The sequence below is a fragment of the Cimex lectularius genome, unplaced genomic scaffold (genome assembly GCF_000648675.2).
Source record: "Cimex lectularius strain Harlan isolate CLEC.00 unplaced genomic scaffold, Clec_2.1 scaffold199, whole genome shotgun sequence".
In the NCBI taxonomy this organism is placed as follows: domain Eukaryota; kingdom Metazoa; phylum Arthropoda; class Insecta; order Hemiptera; family Cimicidae; genus Cimex; species Cimex lectularius.
In genome coordinates, this window is record NW_019392740.1 from 595,111 (window position 1) to 613,757 (window position 18,647).

At 32.4% G+C, this 18,647-nt stretch overlaps 1 protein-coding gene across 2 annotated transcripts in view; it reads right to left on the minus strand.

The window, feature by feature from the left end:
• LOC106663408 overlaps positions 1–18,647 on the minus strand; it is a 410,261-nt gene that overhangs the window by 308,195 nt on the left and 83,419 nt on the right. The window contains exon 1 of one of the 2 annotated variants that reach the window (XM_024227079.1): positions 7,350–7,513. The exons of the other annotated variant lie outside the window; for it this stretch is intronic. The gene's annotated coding sequence lies outside the window, so the exon portion shown is untranslated. Of the gene's footprint in view, positions 1–7,349; positions 7,514–18,647 lie in introns of those variants that run through there. 2 annotated transcript variants of the gene reach the window in all.

Below are 18,647 nucleotides of genomic sequence, written 5' to 3' on the forward strand. Positions count from 1 at the left end.
ACGGACCTTGAACAATTAAACCACTGATAATCAAACATTGAAAAGTGCAAATGTTTATGCTTTAGTTAGGTATTGTTAATAATGAAAAAACTCATGTCATTCTTCCGGAAAATTCGATTAAACAAGACCAAAAGAATAAATAGCACCACATGTTAGAAAAACCGATAAAATCTTATTACTTGAACATAATTAAATAATAATCATAATAATTTCAATTAATTATTCTTTTTATGTAAAGTCATGGTTGAGATGAAAAAGTTAGTGACACGAAGCGGGATTTGAATTCGCTGGAGCCGAAGGACGTGGGTTCGAATTCCGCTCGTGATACCAACTTTTCATCTAAACAAAGACCTTACAATGAAAAAAGAAAATAATTGAAATAATTAATATGGTCAATTATACCACAAAACACAAATAGATTAATAATAATATTAAATCTTTGTTTTATGGTGTTTTATTAAATGGAAAATTTAAAAAAAACTAGATTTTTGGATTCGAAATCCAGTAATAAAAAAATTATGAAAGTAATTTGTTATTCATCCATTACAGCCTGATTTCCATAAGCGTAAATAATAGTGAAGGATAATAGGAGTTGTAAAATTAACAATGCCTTTTTATTAAAATAAAACAAGTAAAAAATAATATTAATTTGGACAAAATACTGAGAAATTTAATCTACTGATTAAAGAATTTATAAATTTATAAATATTATAAATTTTTTCCAAGTTCTGAAATTACTAATGTTAATTCTATTTTCACAAATATATTGAAGGCCCTGTTATAAGAAAGTTATATTATTTAGTTGTAACTATGTTTTGAAAATCATAGCAATATTTCAATCTTGTGCGATATAGTTTAAGCATTTATGAAATAATTGACATTTCACACATATTACTACATGAACATTTCCAAAATGTTTTAATTTTAAAACTTTAAATTACCAGAACTTAATATGGATTGTGCTAAGGCGAAATAAATTCATTTTAGAGTGGATAAATGTAAAACGCTTGTAAGAATTCGAAATTTGTAAAAAGGTTGTCTGATTTTCTTCACCAACATTTCGATCTAAAAATTACAGTTTAAATGTTGGTAGTTATACTCCTCCGTATTTTTTCTAATTTTAGTTACAAAAGGAAAAGTATTAACAATGTTTCTGCACGATGTAAAATAATTTTATATTTTGTTTAAATCTAATATGTTTTTTAATGAAAATTCCGATAGTACATAGTATAATAAAATATTAGTTTTTCTAAATTTAAAAGCAGAGAATTTTTTATCAGGTCAATCTTATATACACCCAACATTCTTTATTAAAACAGCCAGTAATTGCATTTAAAATTTTTACTGAATATAGCGTCATCAGCGTAACAAAAAATTTTAATAAATCGTTAATGTAAATAAGGAAAAATAGTACCCCCATATTAAACTATAATAGTGCAGTACAGCAAGATCAAATTCTAGTTTTCTGAGTCCTATCATAAAAATATAATGTAAAAATATTTAGAGCAGTTCCATTGATGCCAATTTTAGATAATTTTGAATTAGTATTGTATGATCAACAGAGTCAAATTCCTTCTTAATGTCCAAAAAAAGCCCAAAAACCTTTTTTATCATCCAATTCTTGGGCAATCAGATTTAGAAACTTTTTCTGCTGTTTTAGTAGGAAGAAAACCAAATTGATTAAAAGAAATTATATTATTTTATTAAAGAAATTGAAATAATAAATTTTAGATACATTTTTCCATGAATTTTAATAAGCATAGGGATAAAGATATGAGTCGATAGTTGTTCTTATAAAATATGTTGGGAATATCCCCAGTAAAAGAGATAAATTAAAAATATGAAGAAGAGGAGAAATGAAATAGGTCGAAATAAATTTAAGTAGTCGGTTTGTTAGATAATTATAAAAAAAGGAATTTTTATCAATAAGATGTTTAAAGAAATTTCAAATATTTTAAAACTAATTGGTTTCATACAAGGGAAATTTTTTTTAGGTCAAACTACATTGGTCATCGCCCTCTGGTGCTTAGCATTGAATTTTCCTCGTGTTTCAAACCTACTAAATTCTTTTACTGATTCTCTAGCAAAATTATGATGTTTTCTGATATAACGTTAACCAACTCTCTCTTTTTTGTCCTATTGGTAGCCTCTCTGTACACCAGGGCCTAGTCAATTGTGGATAAAATAACACAAATACACAGAAACAAGATAATAATCTGGTTGGCATTCTCATTAAGCCCCTTCATATTTTATCTGGTTTTGAATGTACCCACATAAAAAAAATTAAAATACTTTGCAATTTCTAAATCATTTTGAAACATTCGTATTTCTTGCGAGTTTGGCTTCATAATTTTTTTTAACGAGGTTTCGCAACAGCAGAATCAACCCTCGGGGTGACGGTGTTTTTGAAAAAAGGCCTTTCAGTGATGAGCGCCGTGTCAACGCCTAAACCGCTGCGGCCACCGACGCCCCGAGTATATTTTTCATTTCTTTAATGAGATATTTGCCAGGGTTTATATTATATATAAATAACCTGTTTTTCTCATAGTAAAAAGACAATGATTTGGAGAGAATTATATCAAACAGACACGGGTTTTCCACAAAAATTAAGATTTCACTAATTTTTTTAAAATTAATATATAAATTAGAAAAGGATAGCAAATGGTCGAAATTTACGTCATAAAAAGAAGTGTAACGCATTTAACAAATCTTTTGTTGGCATTGGAGCTTAAATTTGATCTAACATCTGAAGGCTTCCATTGCAGAATATTTGGTGCACAACATGCAAATGTCCTGATGCTTGGGACCAATTAAAATAATACATTTTCTTTACGATTATAAATTATTTAATTAAAACGATCTATTAAATTACAGAGCTATCGTAAATTTCCATATCTTTATTACAGAGTTGGCAAAATTTTGCAAAGAAAAACAATATCTCCAATAGAAAGGACAGTTAAAATTGTTGAGTGTTGTCTTGATCAATTACCTATTGGAATTTTCTTCCGAAGTCTTTGTAACAAGGAGAAAACGTCTTGGTTATTTTTACAAAAGGACAAGAAACTCTCAGACTAATAACCGCACCGGTAAAACCTGTTACTTGGTTCAATTTTGCATAACTCAAGTCAAAAGGTGCACCGGAGAATTTACTTTTAAGGTCACTGCAAAAAATGTCAAAACATTCGCTACAACATTGGTTGTAACACTTTAAAAACGAGATGAGACAGGGAAGAAATCGGTGAACTCTAAAAAACGTTGATTTTTTTAGAATCATGCGGTTTAAGCAATACATCATTTACATTTTTCCCGAAAGACTCAGAATTTTGTCGATCAGTACCGTTAAATTTGAAACCCCAATTGATAACTATTTTAGACCATCCTTGATTTGGGGCAATTTACACAACCTGCTTGCTTGCTGAAATCGTTATAATTTTGTATTTCCTGTAATCTGGACAAGCTTTTTTTAACCTCTTCTATAATAAAATAATTACTAACGTTTCCGACGACCCGGAACCCAACATCCTCAAATTCTCCCTACACATCGATTATGGAAAAATAAATATGAGGTTATATTAAAAATAAATTTAATTTCTTGGGTATTGCACTGCACGTTTACTACTAACAACTTACTCATTGTGACCGATAACACTAGAAGTTCCACTAAGTGTGGGTAATTTGATCCATTCGGCAATTGCTCCTTTTTTGTGGCAATTTGAAATTTACAGAAGGTTCCAGGTCGTACAGGTGTGATTACCCATATTTTTTCATCATTATATAAAAAGAAGATGAAGAAGATGCAACTGAATATCCTTGATCATACTTTTGTATAATTAGTAAAGTATATTAATGTTTTTCGTAAGAGTATCTCTTTTTACGTATAAGCAATTACATCCAATTGTTGGATAGGGTCAACTGGGAGGTTAAACTACCAGCCCCTGCTTGAAAGGGGCAGGTGAAAATGGAAAAAAGCTCATTACCTGAATCGGAAATACCGATGAGCTGACTCCTTTTCGACCTCAGATTAAAAACTTAAAAAAAAATAAACAAAACACGGCTGAAAGTTTCATTTCGGGCAAGCCATAAAACATACTCGCCTACAATACATACTAGGCAAATTTGGTGAAGATAAAAACGTTACGTAAAATTTGTAACTAGATTGATGCTCTCAGTGAGTAAATAGATCATGAGGACTAAGTAAGGTCAGTCATTTGTTAATTCTTTTATCATATTTGTTGTTTTTGATCAATATTATATACAGATAGTGAAAATACAATTACACCTAATTAAAATTGTTAAATTTAATAATTATTCAGAAATCGTGAGATGCGGTCTGGTGTGATGTAGGTTTCAAAAAAAAATTTTCTTTATCGTGCCAACGTTTCGATCTTTGTTGGGATCATCTTCAGGGCTCAAAGTGTTTGTCTTCTGTGTAATTGTGCCATTCTTGCGTGTCTTGTTGAGAGTTAAATTTAATACAAATTCTTAGAATCGGCTAGCGATGATAATTCCAATGCTTCGATAACTTCGAACAAGCAGGTTTGCAAAGATCGTGACATATTTTTCCACAGAAGAAAATAAAAACCCTCAATGCACGAGTGTATGGTAAGAATGCCAGAATACTATTGTGCCCGTCATTTTTCAACAGTTCCTTTTACTCCGTGTTCTTAAAATAATGGGATAATTTATATGAAAATAGACTTCGACGCAATTACTGGTGGAAAGCCCGGAAAGTCAAAGGGATCAAAAACAGTTCTTTCCACAAAATTAAATCACATTATATTAATAATAATATAATACTAGTAAAAGCTGTCACTTTGAAAAACTTGATATTTTTTTAATCAAAGAGAAGTCTCTTCCTATCCGTTTTGTATGCTTCAGTTATTTTCGGTTCCAAAAAGCCAACTTGTTATAATTTTAATAAATAAATAAACCCTAAAAAATTAATAATAGCAGAAATGGGCATAATTTAGGGTTACAACTTAATCGATTTTCATTGTTTAGTTTATTGTAATTAAACCCTATAGGAAAAGAAAATATCTGAAACCACAGAAAATAGAAGTAGTAAGACGTATGACTAAAGAGTAAGGTAAACCCTTGGTAGGTACCATAACAACAATTGAATATGTCAAATTTGGTGGAATTTCATTTTTTCTTCGATCTTACGATATTACATTCCTAAGAAAAAACAAAATAAAAACTCTATAATCTTATTCACTGGAGTATAACAATAGTTTTTGGAAGTTAAAAGTACAACAATTGAAATTCAGTTTGTATGTGTTTGTTGAACATTTTTTAAATAATACATAGCGAGTTGATCTGTTTCCACGTTTTGTTATTTTTATCATGTTTTATATGTGTACCAATTCAAGAAATAACTCGTAAAACTGAGTATCAATTCTTTTTTGAAAAACAAAATTATTTTACCCTATTACAAATGTGATTAAAAAGGTTTTTTACATAGTCACAGCACTAACACTAATGCCGCTGCACCCGGAAGACACATGCTGTGAGAACCAGCCTATGCTGACACGCAGTGTAAGGGATTAAGGAGCAAGGAGGCCAACTCTTAATAATTTGATTTTCTTTCCTCTTGACCATCGTAATTAGTTTTGCAGTCCCTTGGATTTCGAATTATCAAGAGTCGACTGTATTTGATGTACCGAAATCAAATGCCAAAAAGGTAAGTCTTATTAAACAAATCTATTTACAACGTTTATTTTTTACACACTGAAACCACTTTCTTGACGAGAAGATTAAGCTCTGTAATGATCAGCATTCCGCGAGGAATGTCAGAATATCTATTATCTCCACTAGCAGATTTTACTGCTTTCACAAAATCCGAGCAATTGTTAAAGACAATGAAGGAACACCCCAAATTTGGCCAACCGGATTAGGGAAATCAACAATAATATGCACGAAATTTCTAAAGGCATTGGGAAAACCAAAAGTGCCGATTGAGATGGTTTGAAAATTTTATTCATAGTATACAATATTCATAAACTTCCTAGATGGGATAAATTATCGTATAAACAATAAATAAATTTCAGCCAAGAAGCTTTTCTTATAGAAACTGCCACTTTCCTCAATAGCCGGTAGATGACTTCCAAGATTAAACTACGAAGTATGTCCAACGTTTATCCAAAGTCAAGAGTAAACGGAAAATTCAACACCAGCCCAAATTGAGACCTAAGAATTAAGAATCATAAAATCCTTAAAGAGTACCGTACTTTTGTGAAAAATGGTATCGTCTTAGAAGGTGACATTTAGTTTTGTTATATGGTTCTAGCAAAAGCGAAATGTTTGATATAATGACATCAAATGCAAATAGATTAGTCTCGTTAAATATTTTTTTATTAGCGAGAGACTAATTTCCAGAAGAGAAGATTAAGCTCTTTAAGGTTCGGCATTCGGCGAAGAATAAGACAATATTTATTCTCTCCACCGGCTATTCTTTTCCTTTCAAAAAATCCGAGAAAACCTAAAGGAAATATGTGTTTTATAGAGGAATGTTTCGTATTTAGGTCAACCAGGTAATGGAAATCAACAATATGCACGACATTTCTAAACTCAGTGAGAACTGTCAACCAAACTGAGATATGAAGTTCGACAAATCTTCATTTTTTTGTCTTCCATAGCATTATAATTAATATTCGTGGCTTTACTGGACTATACAAATAATAAATAAATGCTTCGCTCAGAAGTTAAATGGAATACCACACTACAATACTTGCATAAACTGCCACTTTCCTCAAGAGTTCCTGAACGCCCTAAGAACATAAGAAGAACGTCAAAACGTTTATTTCCTGTCCCGTAATAAAAACATCAACACGATCCTAAATTGATATAATATCTTAAGAGGAAGGAATAATAAAACCCTTAAGATCATCGTAATTTTGTGAAAAAAGGTGGTATATCTTTTACGTGTTTTCATTACGTTTTACAAGGTTCTAGGTTCAAACATTGAAATATTTCTTGCAATGAAAACAAATGCCAAATAGATATATTCAGATAGATATATATCGGTCTTATTTCACCAATCCATTTATACGTACAATACCTTTAGAAACTGCCACTTTCCTCCAGGGGAAGATAAATGACCTCCGAGCATCACCGTTCGGTGAAGAATGTCCAAACTTTTCAGACTGTCATATTTCGGAAAGTAAGCACACACAACGTTGCGTTTTAAGAAAGTTTTTTCTCCAAAGGAAAATTGTAGAAACTACCCAAACTAAAGAAAACAAGGACAAACACGAAATAAATTAGGAAGAACACAAAACAAGTTGAACCGTAGATTTTATGCCAGCGTTTGCCCCAATATAAGTGCCGAAACTTATATAAAAGATCGTTACCTGAAATGGAGAGTATCCAAGATGAGAGCCGGCTTAATAAATTGCGTCCAAACCAAAACTCACAACACAGTCACTATTTGGTGTTTTCCAAGGAAATGAGAAAAATCGGGAAACCGCGGTCGCGCGTAGTGACCCGGAGGAGGACAGATACCGACTGATCCGGCCTCTTGGAATGTTCGGTCGGTGGACGTCGGCCACCAGGGTGCGCGCTTGCTTCTTTCTCATTCCCTCTCGCTCCCAAGGAGCCGTCGTGGCATCGCTCCTTCTCGCTCGATGGCCCCTCGCCCGACCGTCCCTGGTCCCTTGAAGACTATTACTTAAACTTGAAAGGTCACTGCGTGCCACTCAAGAACTGGGCCTCTTCCTTCTCCGGGCTTTCCTTGTAATTTATAATCATTTTCGGTAATCCTGTGGCATCCCAAGCCCAGCGACATTCCATAATCCACTCGAGAGTCTTCATGATGAATTGATGTCAACAAAATAAAGGCTTTAATGGAAATTTCATTACCTCTCTTCATATTCTTGTTTCAATTATCGATAAAATTTCTAATTTTTCATTTAATTTGTTAAAATGCTCATTACTTTCACAACAAATTCAAATTGTGAAGTACTAATAAAGCATTAAAAAAGGAATGTTGGTATGATATATAAGCATAAAAAGTAAAATTCCCTCATATTTGATAGTGTTTTTTTTAATATGATAATTATAAATTAACTACAACTGAAATGAAAAAGAAAATATAAATGATTATTTAATGGTTATTCAGATATCGTGAGATGCGGTCTGGTGTGATGTAGGTTTCAGAAAAACATTTTCTTTATCGTGCCAACGTTTCGATCTTTTATTGAGATCATCTGCAGGGCCTGGGATTCACAAACAATGTTTACATTTAACAATTACATTTAGGATGTGGAAAAGTGAATTTATACAATGCAAAATATATTTTATATTCAAACAAAGTATTTCTATTCACTCAAAGTGTTTGTCTTCTGTGTAATTGTGCCATCCTTGCGTGTCGTGTGGAGAGTGCCAATGAGATTTTGCTGTTTTATGTTTATATATGTTTGGTGTTGAAGGGGTGGGGAAGGAATTATTGATAGTGATTGTGATTGTGTGAATAGTGATTATTTAATTTAAGATTAAAAAAAAATAAATAATTTGGCTGTTAGAAGACCAGATGAAAATCAATTACAATTAAAAGTAAAAATTATACGAAGTAATATATAAAAAGTAAATAATATTCCTTTTAATTTGAGAAAATTTGGCTTCAAAGAGCAGTAATGTTGCAAAAAAAATCTAAAATTAAAAGAATAATCATTTGTTTTTATATTTAATTTTATATAATTTGTCATTTCATTGTAATTATTTGCCTAATGGCCTTCTAAAAGCATAATTATTGTTTTCAAATAATTCGGGAATTTAACTTTACATGCTTACATAAATTTATATTTTTTTATTTGAAATTAACAATGGCAATTTGAAATTAAAAAGGGTTAATATGAAGTTAAACAAGTTTAATTTGATGCTAAAAACGGTTAATTTGATATAAAAAAGATTAGTTTGAAAAGGGTTAATTTGACGGGGGGGGGGAATTTAATCACATTTTAATTAAATAGGCTAATTTGAAAATTAAAAGTGTTAAAAGGGCAAATTTGACGGCAAATTTGTTCTAGTTGTTGTTGTTGTTGTGTGTAGTGATTAGTGACCGTTAATCGATATTTATTTAGATGTAGGTAANGAAGATGATCTCAATAAAGATCGAAACGTTGGCACGATAAAGAAAATGTTTTTCTGAAACCTACATCACACCAGACCGCATCTCACGATTTCTAAATAAATTTGTTCTATATGTTGTTTTCTTTATGTAAACATTTGCACAAGAATTAAAACAGTTGCTGGCCAAACTGAGATTTTTTGCAGACAGTAATAACATTTCCTATAGTTGTATTTTAACTCTTTCCTCTGGCTAGTTGAGTGGCATGACAGCGAGACGAAACGGACCACAGATGATCAAAAATACTTTCTCATAAAATAGTTAGCCGGGGATTGTGTGTATTTTTTTTACTATTTCTGTCAGTAAATGTAGTGTATATATATATAATACATTTTATGAGGAATGTTATGAGATAATCTCATAAAGCAGGGTTTATTAATCAATAATAAGTAGGAACGTTGATGTTATTTCTTAAAAGAATAAAAATTTAGACCACTTATTAAAATAACTTAAATGTTATGGGCAACCGAGACGTGAGAGACTATAGAGTAATAAAATTCTAAGGCCATTGCCATATTGCAACATCGGTATGTTGCTTAACATTGAATTATGTTTATTACCATTCAAAAAAGAATCACCCTTTTCGAAAAAAAAGAAATCACCCGGTCCCTGGTGGGGGGCTTTAATTAAAGTGTTATTTCAATAATTCCGTCAATTTTATTGTTATCGCTGTCGACCGTCTCTTGTAAATTCTAGTTTTTCTTCTGTAGACCATTAGTATTTCTTAGGAGAGGAAGCCGTTATAATCCCATGAGGTTCGACCGTTTCGCATACCTAATGAAAAACTGTTCGCGATAAGTTCATCCAGATATTATGTATTCATGGGATTTCAACGATATCCCCCTGAGCCGATGTAACACCTTCTTTCCCGTACATTGTCACGGAACATTTTATTTACATTCTTAAATATATCCGCGTTTGGATTTCTCATGACCGCATTCCAGGCGTTCGAATCCCAATCTTTGAACTATCCAGACTTTTGTGTCCAAAATAACAAGCACCTGAATATTATGCTTTGAATACGAGAATCTACGAAAATTTTAAAAAAATATGACTGGCTATCGTTATCACGATGATATTGTAAGGAATGGGTGATGTTTTTAATGTTATGCTGTTCGTCTAAACACAAAACAATTGCTTTCATATTATTCCGCCTGAAGAATTAACAATATCGTAGCATCAGTTCATCATCTTTATTTTTCTCACTTAAAATAACATAAAATCTAAATATTCACATAGTTTGAAAGTAGAAAACGTAAGCTTTACAATTAATGTTGTAATAACGGAGGATTGGGACAAAATCCGGATGGAATTTTTGAGTGAAACTCCGAGCCTCGGAGAAAAAAAATTGACCCCGACCAATCTAGCTAACTATGATTGTTTTATCGCTACAAAAACGCCTATTTAAGGGCATTAAATAGTTTTTAAAAAAATGAATCCGAATTAATTTTTTGAAGAATTAGACTTACATGTATAACCACTTTGAAATACATACAGAAATGGCAAAAAATCTTTTTTTTTCAGCTCTTAAAGTTTATTATCAAGAACTAAAAATGTTTTATTAAAATTAGTGATCCTAGCCTTCCCGATAAACGAATCAACATCCAATTTTTAATGGATCATAAATAAACATAAAATCAGGTTTTTTAAAACCATAAATGCACAATTTTTGTTGTCTTTGAACCTTATTCACTGACTTTACCAAGATATCTGTTAAATTATTACCAAGTTTAAGTGAAACTTTGATTATGATTACATAACGGTTTTTTACATTTATTTTTAATGTGGTATATGAAATAAACGATGTCTAAGATGTTATTGTTATATTTTATCAGACCTTTTTCCATGTTGACCAATTGACTACAGAAAATATTACCACCGTCTTATCAAAGACAGTTGACATTAAATGCCTATTAAATGAATAGTTTTATGGTCTAATTGACTATCGTACTAATAACCACGAGTGCGACAGAACTAGCTTCTTCTCCTCCAGATCGAGTATTTTTAGAAAGTCAATACAAATTTAAATGAAGTAGCGAAGAAGAAAAAAAATTGAAAATTAAAAGCATCCACTTTCTAAAATCATCATCCTTCCAGCAAAGATTGAACATTGGAATATGCATATAAAAAATAAGTAAAAATGTTATATTATTTTTACATGATCTACAGGATCGTTTCAACATCTGTACTATAATAATGATGGAAGGATGATGTCTTGAGGACTTAAAAAATCACATAAATAGATTATACATTACTAAGATAGATAATACATTAATACTAATACTAATAGATTATACATTAATCCATACATGTTTAGCGGTCATAATTGACCTATTCAATTATTTCAATTAATTATACTTTTTATCTAAAGTCTTGGTTGAGATGAAAAGGTTAGTTTCACGAGCGGGATTGAACCCACGACCTTCGGCTCAATACGCCGCTGCTCTAACTACTTGAGCTATCGTGACTTCAAGTGGTTAAAGCATCGGCGAATCGAGCCGAAGGTCGTGAGTTCGAATCCCGCTCATGTCTTTAACTTTTTCATCTCAACCAAGGCTTTAAGTAAAAATTATAATTAATTGAAATAATTAAGAATGTCGGACTAGACGTATAAATGATACAGTCTTCTCTCTCGACCCTTAAACGCACGCATGTGAGAAGACAAAATTGCCCGATACTTTTACAATATTAATTTAATGTCTAATGCACTGTGAGAAACAGTCAGTTTCATTTTATTTACTAATTTCACGAACGTGTAGTAGCCTCTTTTGAAATTCCACGTTGAACGAGGTACATTTTCCTCCGGACTGTTTGTTATCCCCCGCGGTCTTGTCACAGAGTCAATCACCGCCCACGGCTCGTGAACGTCGGGGAGTTGTTACGTGTATCTCTTGCATCACCATAACCGGCAGCTGAAGACATTAATTTTCGCCGGACGTCCACCGCGGGTCGCAGGGTTAAAAGGGGCACGGTCGACAGTCAAGACAAATTGGCACACGGACTCTTGGAAAAAAATCCATAACCGATGGAAAATTATTTGTTTATTCCTCGGACAAGAAGACTTATTTGGAAAAATCAGTAAAGGATTGACCAGTACCACTCAATTTATCGGTGAACGAACATGTTCAATACAAACCAGTTGGGCCGTTAATTGTTAAGGCATAGCAATTTTCCCCCCTAACGTTTATAAGTGCGTTTGTATATGTTTGTAGGTTCGTGTACTTTATAGGGACATTATACCACAAATATTCATATATACTATTATACACAAATACTGACTTGGGAGCCAACGATCGTGAATTACAAATTTTAATGAATTTTGTTTTAATGATATTAAGTTGAAAAATGTTAGGATCGGAGCGTTCTTGCCAACAAGCCCTAGGAGCTGAGAAAAATATTTGAATTAATTTTTTAAATATGATTTTTAATGATGATATTATAGTAATAATAGTTTCATAAATACAAAAATGGTGAAACTTTCTCTATCCTCTTCGTGCCCACTGAACTTCTATCTTTCTCTCCAGTTCACTCGGGCTATTCTTATCATTCTTGCTCTCTCAATTTTCTTTTCTCCTTCATTTCCTCACCTTTCAATAATGTTACTGTTTCTTCCTCTCTTTCTCTCTCTCACTCACACTTCTTCTCTTTCTTGTTCTATATCCTTTAACAACTTTCTATATTCCTCTGTAACTCTTCCTCCTTCCAATCTCTTTCCCTTTCTAATCTATTTTTCTCAAACCTTCGCTCGATTTTCTATTTTTCCTAGTCGTTCTCCCTCTTCTCATTATTTTTCTCTTTCTCTAATTTGTCTTTCACCTCTTCTCTGTATGTTCTATTTTTCCGGTTTACACTTCATCACATTTTGTGAGATCGCTTTAATCTATCTTTCTGAACTACCTCGTAATATCGTTATCTCTATATATTCTTTGTCATTGTTGCTGTTTCCCTTCCTATTTTCCCTGTCGCTTTTCCTTCACCCAATCGTAATCTCTGACTCACTTTATTATATTTTTATATTTATATACTTATTTTTATTATAATTTTCTTTGTCCCTCTTCTTCCTCCCAAAGTTTTATTTTTTCTTTAATCTATCTTTCGCATATTTATTTCTTATTTTTCAGTTATACTCTTCTTTCTACCAATCATTTTGCGTCGCTCTCTCTCACTCCTCTCTCCCTCTTTTTTCTTTTTATTCACTATTCTCTCACAATTTTCTCAATTTTTCTGTTGCTTTTCTTCATACCAATCATACTCTCTCTGTCTCTGTCTCTCTCTCTCTCTCTCTGTCTCTCTCTCTCTCTCTCTCTCTCCAATCCTACAATAAATCCTATGATTACTATTATTATTACCCTTTCTCTCTTTTCTCTAATTCTCTTCTCTTTCTCCTCAAATACACATAAAAACCCAAGCAGAGATTGTTATATTTTCATATTTTATTTTCAAAATTGTTATAATCCGTCCCGGAGGTCCATTTTTGAGAAAATCCTACGATCACAATTATTTTCTCTCTCTCTCTCTCTCTCTCTCTCTCTCTTATCTCTCCTTCTAATTTTCTCTAACGCTTTACTTAACACACCCCATAAACTCTATCTCTTTCTAATTTGTTTTCTCACACTCTTTCTCTAATTTTTAAAGATTTTTCTTTTCGCTCTTCCTGCTCCCATTGTTTTTTCTCTTTCTCTAAACTCTCTATCACCTCTTCTCTATATTTTCTATATCTATTTTTACTTTTTCTCGTTAAACCTTCCATCTCTTATTCCATTCCCTTCATTCTCTACCCTCTCTCTCTTCTCTCTAATCTTTCTACCCGCGATCACTCTTATTTTCCTGTCGCTCTTCCTCCTCTCAAGCCCTTGCTCTTTCTATCACTCTCTCTGGCTCTCTCTCTCTCTCTCTCTCGCCTGTCTTTTTCCTTGGCGTTATTCTCTCTCTCCCTCTCTTCTTGACCACTACAGCATCATTACATTATTATTTATTATAAATTATTTATATATTTATATTTTATAAATAAAAATTAATAGTGTAAAATTGCCAGGAACTACTATAACATCCCTTTCAAAAGTGTTATAAAACACTTCTCACATAGTTTTGATTAATATTTTTAGCATCGTGTTTTTCCCCCGAGTTCAGGCCATTCGTATGTTGAGTGTTAATTTGGTTTTTATTGTTTTAAAAAGTAACAGCGTTTTCATAAAGTTTGGATATAAGTCTACACATCAATCCCTAAGATTTGGCAATATTAAATCGTACATTACGGGTTGGGAAAAGTTATTATAATTACATATACTTTATCTTCCTTAATTTTTAAAAATCTTGAATGGTTTTCCTTGCCTTCCGAGTTCTGCAACCTTTTTCTTTGGCAGTCATGGATAGTCCTCGGAACAAATTTATTGTCGTGAACCATTAACCGATTACGAAATGAAATCATGCCTCCCTCGATTGCCGTTTCCGTTTAATCGCATCATAAAACGGCAATACGGTGCGGATTTGCATCTGGGACGGTGACTCATTCTGATTTACGCCTTGCAAGTGAGTTTCGCAAACGGGGGCTGTCCGCAAGTTGTGTTACAACCGCCGTGAAAGAAATACATTATTATTTTCCCCACTTAACAGACTGTAGAAATGGAATTTAATGGATTTGTTTTATTTAATACAATTCTCACGGAGAATGAGCCCATTAGCATGTGGTACGTGTCATGAATCTTAAACGGCGCAATAGTTTCAAAAATTAATGATATACGCTTCATTTTCACGGGCGAAAAATTGTTAAGCTAAAGTTTATTACGTTTACGTTTAGATACATTACCTATCCATATGAGAAAGAGAAGTATGAGAAACCCGGATTTCTATTTTCATTTTCCAGACATACAAAAAGAAATTATTTTTGTACAATATTCAAAACTTATAAAAAATTAAGCATCATATTGTATAAAAATACGGACTGTGCTTTACATTATTAACTTACATATTATATATTAATTATATTTTTATAATTACAAAATTTTTGAGAAAATCTCTCTTTACTCATACATTTCTTTCTTTAAATATGTTTTAATTTCTTTAATCTTCTCCAGCTTACTTCAACTCTTCTTCTTCTCTTTCTCACCCTCTTACTTTTCTATAGTCTTCTTTTTCTCACAATACAATGTCTTTCTTTTCACTATATTTAATACTTTTCCTCTTAATTTTCTCTTCTCCCCCTCATAACCACATTTCTTCTCTCTCACACTTTTTCTCTCTCTATCTATCTCTATGACTATCTCTCTGTTTATTTTTTATTACGTTTCGTGGTCCGCTTGACGAAATAAATTTTTTTCAATTGATTAAGGTTTTAGCTAAGATAAAAAAGTCAGTGTCACAAGCGGGATTCGAACCCACGACCTACGGCTAAATACGTCGTTGCTCTACCACTTGAGCTACCCTCTCATTATGACTCGGACAATAACTTCCCATCTCAACCCCACCTTTTGAATTTTCCCTCCTGTTTGCCATTTTTCTCTGTTTATTCATGATGTCGACCCCTGGCTCATACCGCTTATTTTACAATCACCTTTCGTTCATGCTCCTTGAATTCTCTTACCTCCCTATCAATATTTCTTTTTTCCCTGTCACTCGTCCTCCTACCAATCTCTTTCGTTTTCTAATCTGTCTTTCCGGTCAGTTTTCTCAATTTTTCCGCTTACCAATCATTCTCTCTCTAGCTCTCTCTCTCTCTCTCTCTCTCTCTCTCTCTCTCTCTTTTTTTTTCTCTCTCTCTCTCACACACACACACACCCACGCGCACACACACACGCACACACAAATGCCACTTTCTCTCACACTCACACACACATTCTTACTTTTTGTAGGTGTATTCATTTTACTCTCCTTTTCTTGTCTTCCCCGTCTCTCTTTACTCTTCTCAATTTTCACCCACGCTCGTACATAAACAGGTGAATAATACTATATTGCAATAACGAGTCTTCGGCTTTCGAAAGGTTTTACACATTCGGCCCTGAATGAGTGAACTTGCAAGTGAACAACTGGTTATTTGTCCAATTTACGTCTCAGTTGCCTTGGTTTCATCAATAAAAAACAATCAAACTAGCCTAAATACCACAAGCTGTTATGGGACTTATCTGGTCTTTCAGGAAATTTAGTTTAGGTTTTGGACTCTTAGAAAGCTTCTTCTAGATGGTCGTGAGATTTGTTCGTGATTGTTTATATAAACAAATTGTCTAAAAGTCACACGATTCTTTGTATGAGTATGTACAAAGCTTTAATTAAAAAGTAAAACATTTACATATAAATTAGAATTTTCATAATTTTGAGTTGGAAATACTGAAATCTCGTTAGAATCGTTTGTAAATGTATTTCGTCTCAAAATGTAATTTGAATATGTTATTTTTCTTAAAATAAAAGTATATTCAGTCAATGATCAATCAGTCGTTGTACCAACACAACTTTAAACGATTTCCATTGAATACCTAAAGGTTTTTTTGTACCATCTGTACTTTCATGCCATTAAATAAAAAAAAAAATACAATTTTTACTTAATTTTAATTAGACTTCCACTTATTTTCGATGATATAGGTTAACTTTTTCATCCGTAACATACGTTAATATTTAACAATTATTAACTGAAATATCGAATATCTGCCCTCAAGTGCGTGGTGGTTGAAAATCGATTCAGAATCGGTAGCCCAAGTAAATAAATAGTAAAAATTAAAGAAATATTTTAACATTAAATTTCGAGTTTAAACAATTTTGTTCTTACAACAACTTCTTCTTTAACATCAATAAACAACTAATGTTCTTTAATTTGATTTTTTTAAAATTTTGACTAGATATTGATTTATTCCTTCCATTGGAAATTCATTATTCCTCACGTCATTTTACCGCTTATTTTTAAATTATTGGCTTTGACTCTATTATCTAGAATATTAAGATATGTTGTTTCTGTTTATTTATTGATCCAAAATTTTTACATTTAAATGTTTTAACTTTAAAAAAAAAATTAATTTTACAATAAATTGCACGGTTTTACCTACATATACCTTTTTTGGCAACTACAAGTTATTTTATAAACGGAATTACATTTTCAAAATGTCTTAATTTATTCTTGCATATTCGGAAGGATTATTTAACTTTAGTTTTTTAGGTGCATATCATACAGTTTGGCTGTATTAAAGTTTTTTTATACTCTGAGTATTTTAGAATTATCTTTATTAAAATGTATTTTAATGCCATGAAACAACATCCCTATTTACATCAGTGGAATAGGTTTTTACATCACTTAATATCAAGAGAATAATGTGCCAGCTCATACGGAAAAAATGTCTTCAAGATATCACAGTAAATATAAACATATTTTCTTACGGTTACAAAACCATGATTCAAGCGCACTTCTATAAATAGAAATTAAAAATTCCCCATATGGAAAAGCATCCTGTCTAAAGAAAGCCTGGAAGATCACGACCAGATATACACTTCCGTGAAAACTCAATCAAGGATGACACAATATCCTAAAAAGGGGCCAATAACTTAAAACCTAAACAGAGTGCCTCGAGACACGACCAGTTGCGCAACCGATCCCAAGAACAAAGAAGACGGTTTCATTTTTAGTGCCCTATAATTTCTGTTACGAAAGACAAACAAACCACGCAAACGTCCCGGAGACATGATTGGAAACTGATGAATGGATCTGTAACGAGCCGAGCTGTCGGATTGTTGCAAAATTCCGAGATATTTCTTGTTTATAAACGCTAATGGGCCGAGCTGATTTAGGACAGCTCGAACTCCACTTAACTTTACAAAACTGATAGACATCTCATCGATCGACAGACTGATTGGCACAATGGATATTGTTAAAAGTTCCCTTGTCTTGTGAAATCTACCAGTTCTTAAAGAGACGCGAAAACGTCACGACTAAGGGCGAGGGCCGGACTTCAATTTTTTAAACGAATTATTGATATATGCAACGCCTTAATCATTTTGACATTATAGTGTTACTGGGGGTCCAATGCTCTTTTCAGTTTTTTAACTGCAAAAATAAAATTGAACAAAGTACACACATAGGCACAGGCAGACAGACAGATGCCCAATTTCTATCGGAAACATCAAAACGACCAAAAGCATTCAAACAGCACACCCAGGTTAAACGCTGTTTACCATAAAAGTTTCTACGTTAAAAAAATGATACAAAAAAGGCCAATTTTATTTAAAACACTGTTAACAGAATTTAAAATATAATACAATAATTAATTTTGATTATGGTTAGTTATTTAATGATATGCGAGTTAGGTATTTATTTATAGTAATTTTAGTCGCAGAAAAGATAATTAAAATAAATATTTTTTAATACGTATAATCTGAAGGGGCGCAGGAGGAAAATAAATTCCTGAAGCGAGGTTTCTGGTGAAAAAGGAGAGAGAGAGAGAGAGAGAGAGAGAGAGAGAGAGAGAGAGAGAGAGAGAGAGAGAGAGAGATAGAGAGAGAGAGAGAGGAGAGATAGATAAAGAGAGTGAGAGAGAGAGAGAGAGCG